This window comes from Myxocyprinus asiaticus, chromosome 47 (genome assembly GCF_019703515.2).
Source record: "Myxocyprinus asiaticus isolate MX2 ecotype Aquarium Trade chromosome 47, UBuf_Myxa_2, whole genome shotgun sequence".
NCBI classification, from domain to species: Eukaryota; Metazoa; Chordata; class Actinopteri; order Cypriniformes; family Catostomidae; genus Myxocyprinus; species Myxocyprinus asiaticus.
The window spans coordinates 29500955-29508875 of NC_059390.1; the positions used below are offsets into that span (position 1 = coordinate 29500955).

The 7921-nt window shown below is 37.8% G+C and overlaps 1 long non-coding RNA gene across 1 annotated transcript; it reads left to right on the plus strand.

Annotated features, from left to right (window-relative positions):
- Positions 1 to 37: 37 nt before the first annotated feature.
- Positions 38 to 7511, plus strand: LOC127437033 (uncharacterized). Its single transcript, XR_007896501.1, has 4 exons — positions 38 to 231; positions 543 to 662; positions 1291 to 1431; positions 7248 to 7511. It is a non-coding gene; the product is annotated as an uncharacterized LOC127437033 (long non-coding RNA).
- The last annotated feature ends 410 nt before the right edge of the window (positions 7512 to 7921 follow it).

Sequence of the window (7921 nt, forward strand, 5' to 3'; positions counted from 1 at the left end):
TAGTACTTCCGCTGCTGCAAAAGACCGTACACTTTTGTGACAATACAATTTTAACAAATATCTCAGAAATGCAATGGATAAAACAACGGGAAGATTTCATTTAGTGGCTCTCACAGTGGCAGCACACTGTTGTACCTCAACCCTTTGTATTGGTCCAGTAGAGGCAGTGGGCTGCTTGAGACAACCACAAGAAAACAACAACATATTTTTGATAAAAGAAGTATATCTTAGGTAAATTATTGTTCTAAAAAAGTAATTGATACCTCTTTACATTAATGATACCTTTTGAGTGTGAAATCCACACTTGCATTTCTGGACAACTCCAAGCAAAGTTGTCTGGAAATGCCCTTACAATTCAAACAGTGTTGAACCAACAACTGCTTCTGTGCTATAATTTCTTCAGTCATAAGTAATCAACAATTATACATCAAATGATTACAGTGTTGAACCAACATCTGCTTCTATCCTTAAAATCCAAACGTCTTCCTTCTTATGTCATAAATACACAATTAAGTAGTTATTATCTCATTTTTATTTTATAGGCTGTTGACTACCAGAATGTGCCAGGTTTTCAACATGTGGACAGGCTGGCAGAATATCTGGTGGAGCTCCGTGGTCACACAACCCTCAAGCTGGATTCCCCAATACTCCATCAGAGGCATGTGAGTGAGTAGTGAGTGACACATGAGCATTGGGCTTTCACACTGTCTAAGTCTCTTCTGCGAGACAGCAAACATCTCTGCGCAGAAAATAATGTTCTTTCTGGGATCCAACGTCAAATATTTAATTTTAAAATGGCTTAAATTACCTACAAATATATTTTAGAGAGGGGGTAATGGTTAATTTCTTTAACCATGTAAGTTCATGAGTAGGAGCAGCACACATCACAATGCTATTGCTAAATAATTTGTATAGACCTCCCAACACACAGGGTGATCTCTACAGTAGACAACAGTATCTTGTATTCCGAGTTTGGATTCTGCCCGTGGCCTTTGTAAGACAATGGCTGAGTAGTGCACTATTTTTTTAATTATGGTTCAGTATGTATTTTGTATAAAGTTTGTTTATAAATATTGATTAAGTAAAACAAACATGGGCAAGTTATGATAGATAATTTGTTTACTAGTTTGTATTGTAGGCCTACTTTACTACAGGCCAGTCTTAAATAGTTTGATTGGCTTTATGCTGTTTCCACATGTTTTGGCAACATTTAAAGTTACACCATGTTTTGTATAGTGCGAGTACACAGAAGAAAAACAATCGCTCTTTCTGTTGCTTTGAATGTTGCAGAGAAGAATGCGATGAAATGTGGGTCCATCCGCTCAACCAGCGAAGGAGACAGTTGTTATGACACCAACACGGGAGCTGAGATGAACCCAGATGTGGGAGTTTATTGCACTGAACACAGAAAGAGCAGGGAAGCAATGTGAGGTGAGTATTCAGGTAAGGTACAAAGTCTTTAAACACAGTCTTTGGTCATACAGTGAACTTAGGCAGAAGGCACAGATCCACAATGGTTAATTCCAAACCAACATGTGCCCAAACAGGTAAATTAAACTTCAGACTGGGTCAAAGGTGAGTCACTTTCATAAACTGGGGAGCAGGTTTGTATCTCAAGACATAAAGTACATTCAGAGTTCTCAAAGTCATGTTTCCAGCACATTCAGAGAGGTTCGTTGTATAACAGGCAAGTTTCAAACAGGTGAGTAGATATGCAGTAAACTCAGATTTCACAAAGTCACTTATCTTGCACGTCTGGAGCAGATCGATGACAAACAGGTGAGGTTAACACAGGTGAGTAGGTATGCCATATTGTCAGAATTCTCAGAGTCACTTTATCTTGTATATCCAGAACAGATTGTTGACAATCAGGTAAGTAATAAACAGAAAAGCAGTATTCCACTGCAGCAGAGCGAAAGGGAAGTCCAAAGTACACTATATGGCCAAAAGTTTGTGGACACCATATGTACTTGATGAACATTTGATTTCAAAACCTTTGGCATCAATTTCCCCCTTTGCTGTAATAACAGTTCCACTCTTTTGGGAAGGCTTTCCACTATACTGTATGTAGTAACATGGCTGCAGGGATTTGCTCTCATTCAGACACAAAATTATCAGTGAGGTCAGGAACTGATGTTGGTCAATGGGGCCTGACTTAAAGTTGCTGTTCCAGTTCACCCCAAAAGTGATCAGTGGGGTTCAGGTCTGGGCTCTGTGCAGGCCAGTCAATTTCTTCCACGCCAGACACAGTAAACCATTTCTTTACGGACCTCACTTTGTTCACAGGGGCATTGTCATGCTGGAACAGAAAAGTGCTATCCCCAAACAGTTGCCACAAATTCGGAAGCACACAAAGCCCAAGCCATTACATAAAGAAACATTAAGATTTTTCTTTAATGGAGTAACCAGATTTGTTAATTAGAAGGGGGTGTCCACAAACATTTGGCCATATAGTGTACCTACAACAAGGCCAAGCACTGACTGAGTGTGAGTGTGGGGTTTAAGTGCAGGTCCAAACGAGATGATAATGAGCTGCAGGTGTGCATGATTAACACTCAGGCGAGTGAGAGCAGGTGACTGACAGTGAGGGAGAGCCCAGTGCGCTCATGACAACAGTTTGGTGCTTTTTGCCATCTTGTCTCTGAACTACGTCTAGACAGTGAACAACACTTTAAATATTTCTGAATGAGTGCAGAACAAATTGATGACCTTCTTGCTGTGGTGGGACCAGACCTCAGAAGGCAGACAACAACATTTTGGGCAGCTATTGAACCTAAACATTTTTTAATTTTATTCTTATTTTTATATTATTAGAAATAGCATTAACAATGTGTATTGTAATATTAAAATTGACTATGATAAAACATAAAACTAAGGTGTAATTTAAGTGTTGATTCATAAAGACAATGACCTCAAAATTTTATTTGAACATACCTTTATTAAAATAAATTAACAAATGGTTATATTTTAAAACTATTTACATAAAAACAAAGCTGATGTTCTATTAAAATATTAACCCTGCAAATTACATCAGCATTGGTTGACATCACCTGTTATCATAATATTTTATGACACAGGATCATACATTGATGAGGGGGACTCTTGATGGTAGGACGGGGTGGGATGGTATTGATGAAATGCTGCATGTTGAGTTGGTTGGCTTGCAGAGGTGGGTAGAGTAGCCCAAATCTGTACTCAAGTAAAAGACCAATTACTTAAAATTATTACTCAAGTAGAAGTAAAAGTACTAACATAAATAATTACTTGAGTAAGAGTAAAAAAGTATCAAATTAAAAGAGTACTCAAGTAGTGAGTATCTTGTTACTTTCACAAATGACACACACACATATATATATATATATATATATATTCCATTACGTAATACACATTTAACATGTATTACAGAATTATTATTATTATTAATGGAAATTCTGTCATCATTCACCATCATGCTGTTCCATACCCGTATTACTTTCTTTCTTCCATGCAACACGAAGTAGATATTAGACAGAATGTTTGCCTGAGTCACTATTTACTTTCAGTGGATTTTTTTTCTCCATATTTTGAAAGTGATTGGTGAGCGAGACTGTCAGTCCCTAACATTCTGTCTAACATATTTTGTGTTCCACATAATACAAAGCGTCACACTGGTTTGGAACAACATGAGGGTAGGGAAATGATAACAGAATATTAAATTATGGCTGAGCTATCACTTTAAAGGGGTAGTTTACCCAAAAATGAAAATTCTCTCATCATTTACTCACCCTCATGAAATCCCAGATGTGCATGACTTCCTTTCTTCAGCAGAACACAAATTAAGATTTTTAGAAGAATATTTTAGCTCTGTTGGCCAAAATGTTGATGCTCCAAAAAGCACATAAAGGCAGCATAAAAGTAATCTATAAGACTCCAGTAGTTAAATCCATATCTTCTGAAGTGATATGATAGGTGTGGGTGAGAAACAGATCAATATTTGTCATTTATTGCTAGACAGCAGGGGCGATATGCAGAGAATGTGAATCACCAAAAACACAAGAAGAAGAATGTGAAGGTGATCTGTTTCTCTGTTTCTCATCCACACCTATCACATCGCTTCTGAAGATATTGATTTAACCATTGGAGTCTTATGGATTACTTTTATGCTGACTTATGTGATTTTGTTTAGCTTTAAAATGTTGCCACCCATTCACTTGCATTGTATGGACCTACAGAGCTGAGAGATTCTTCTAAAAATCTTCATTTGAGTTCAGCAGATTAAAAAGTCATACACATCAGGGGTGGCATGAGGGTGAGTAAATAATGAGAATTTAAATTTTTGGGTGAACTATCCCTTTAAGGGCTCTTGTCAGATCTGGATGAATTTGTCATTAAGAGAGGTTTGGAAACATTTCTAGTAATTATTACAGTGAAAATGTGAAAATGTCCCACAAGGACATTATATATAATGCTGAAAAATAAACCAAAGCAAGATCATGTTTTATTAATGCCTTTTTTTGCTTTTTCATAGCTTTTAAAGTCCTGCGCGGATTCTTATTTCAGTGTAGTTATAGTTTTCAGAGTCGAAAGAATTTAGATCATTAGTTCTGTACAGTAGTACCGCTGCTCTCTAAATGCAAAGTACGCAGCCTAGTGCGTAGGGCACCAACCCTGGTCGTGGAACACTCGCTGTGTCTGAAACTGCCCCATCCCCTATACAGTGTACTATTTCGAGTGTCCGCCATTTTGTAGGATTGTCTGAATTCTGAGTGAGCCACTCGTTCCTTACTTTCATTATTACACACAATGCACTCTAATTTCGAGTGTACATTTCATGTACACTTGACGACGGTTAATGCACACAATCCACCATGGGGAAGACGTACGAGCTGGGAGTTTACTGCTTCCTTCACTCCTGCAATGTTTTCTTTCATGCTGAATGTATTAAATTACTTTTTGACAAATCATTAGTTGATTAAAATAACATAATAACATATAGTATTACATATATATATATATATATATATATATATATATATATATATATATATATATATATAATTAATTATAATTATAATTATTAATTATAGAGAGGAAAAACATACAGATACATTTTAAAATGTACTCTTTATTTGATCAAATGTGTTTACTCTTTATATTAACATACAGTATATATTAAAAATGACAAACAGAATGAAGATTTATTGTATTAATATATTATTTAATAAGAATAACAAGTAAGGCCCAAGTATTTTAAAAGTTCATACTGATATTGTTTCTGTGACAGCCCCAGAGTTCCGACACTCGGTGATAGGTCAGCGTCCGAATTCATTCACTCATTTCGTTCACTCACTGCTGAGATATAGTGCACTAACTGCCATTCACTATATAGGAAATAGTGAATAAGTGAACGATTGCGGACACAGCCAGTCTCTCTTCGCCATACGATCGCCTCGCGCCCGCACATCTCTCACGTGCGCGCCTTACGCACCTCGCTGTGCACGCGCAAAAATGCTGTCTGTTCGCGCTCCAGTTGTCAATCACACAAACAGCAGAGCCAATGCATTTATTTACACTTAACTTTGATGTTTACATGGATTTATAGTTAATCTGCCTGAAGTAGCTGCGATAGTTTCCAGTACCCCCGCGAGGGCGCGGCATGACATGTGGGACGCGAGACAAAGCACACTGATATATTGCTGCACTGATTTAAAAATGTACACTTAAAAACTGATGTCATAAGTGCCCAGTTACATTATCACCCTGAAAATGACCATCACATTACACAGAAAAGCCCGCATTATCATTAGAGCCAAAACTTACCTCAGCGTGCTGCCTTAAATTGGAGCTGTGATTTTAATCTTGAAATATCCGCTTGTCTTGGTGTTAAATGAAGGCATTGCATGACGAAACTATTCTTTTTTTCACTGTGCAGAGCGAAAAAAGTGTTTCACTTTGAAGAGTTTGATGCTGCAGCACTGATGACTTGAGTGACAGTCTGTGACAGCAGAGCGCACCTCTGTGTGAACTTCCGCTCTCCTAAAAGTCCCATTCAATAATCTCTCAATAAATTACACATTAATTCAAATTAAACCCAGTAATGTAATGACAGCAACGCCGCCCATTGTAAAGAAGTAAAAGTTAAAAAAAATTAATTCAAAATTTACTTGAGTGAGAGTAAGAAGTACCCACTTTTAAACCTACTCTAAAAGTAACATTTTTACCAAAAAGTTACTCAAGTAAATGTAACAGAGTAAATGTAGCATGTTACTACCCAATTCTGTAGGCTTGTTGGGAAAGCAGATTGGGGTGGTGTGGGTTGTTGTCACTGGTGCTCATCCTCCATTTCAAGGTCTGCAAGGAATTGGAATATGTGAATCTGAGCTCTGTTTTGATTCCTTGGAAGCAGCCTGTTCAGTTTGGGAACTAAGCTAAGGCAGATGTAGTACATTTCATCCTTATCTTCAGATACAGGCAATGGTTCTCGAGTGTTTGATTGTGTAATGATATCTAACAGCTGTTGCTCAACTGCAGTAGGTGAAACAGATCTCCGTTTCTTTTGTCTCCCTTGGTGATGTTCAGCCAACAAGGCTTGAATTCTCGGGTGAGGGGAGGGGTTGTGAGACCTCAGGGATCCCAATGGTGGTGTGGGGGTTGTTGATGGCTGGCCTGATGTTGGGGTGGGGTTAACAGTTCTCTGACCTGTTGATAATTGGGTGGGGGTTGCAGGCCTTGACAGAGGAAGGAATGGAGATTCTGGTCTTGATATGCCAGACATTTCTGGCTCCATGTCCTCTTCAACTACACTCATGTCCGGAGGTTGGATAGAGGCTTCCTCTGGTTGTGGCAGTAGAGTGTTTTTGGAGCTAAAGATGTATTAACATTTAAATAATTAATTTAAAATATTGTGACATATTGTGGAGAAAACATGTCAGTCTGACAAATGTATTCAAAATAAAAAAGAAAGTTGTAAAATTATCTAAAATTTACTTATGATTTATGCTTAGGTCTATAGAACACATTATAGCATATGTGTATACCTTCTAGAATGCATATGGGGTAAATGGAAAGACATGACTTTGTCATATTTCCACCCTCTGGTGGTTCCACCAGCATAACCACTTGGCAGATTTTTTTGCCTTTTGCTTTTTACAAATGAGTCTCAGAGCACCTTCCACCGCTGCTTGCAATCATTTACTGTGAACAAAATGAAATGTTAGAAAATGACATGTAGTACAACATCCTAACAGTTTTCTCTCTGTCTTCTACAGATTTCTAGGAACAGGGGAAAGCTTTCACAGCCTTGCAACACAATATCGAGTTGGCACTAGCACTGTTGCTGGGAGTGTGCACATGACATGCCGAGCTATTGAAAGGCGTCTGATGGCATCACAATTCCCAAAACCAACAGAAAACATGTGGAGAGAGATTGCCTTCAAGTTCTGGACAAAATGGAACTTCCCCAACTGCCTGGGTGCCATTGATGGTAAACGTGTGGATATTTGCACTGGCACATTCTGGAAGCTTGTACTTCAACTACAAAAATACTTTTTCCATTGTTCTACTTAGATTAGATTAGATTAGATTAGATTAGATTAGATTCAACTTTATTGTCATTTTGTAGAGTACAGGTACAGAGCCAATGAAATGCAGTTAGCATCTAACCAGAAGTGCAAATAGCAATATGTATATGTAAATATTTATATATATATATATATATATATATATATATATATATATATATATATATATATATATATATATAATGTATGCAAAAAATGTATGTGGTCCGAGTGGGATGTAATGTTCAACGCCTGAGTTTAGCGTTCAGTAGGCTGACAACTGTGGGAAAGAAACTGTTCCTGAGTCTGCTGGTGCGACAGCGAAGACTTGGATCTGTAGCGTCTCCCAGATGGGAGAGGCGTAAACAGACCGTGGTTGGGGT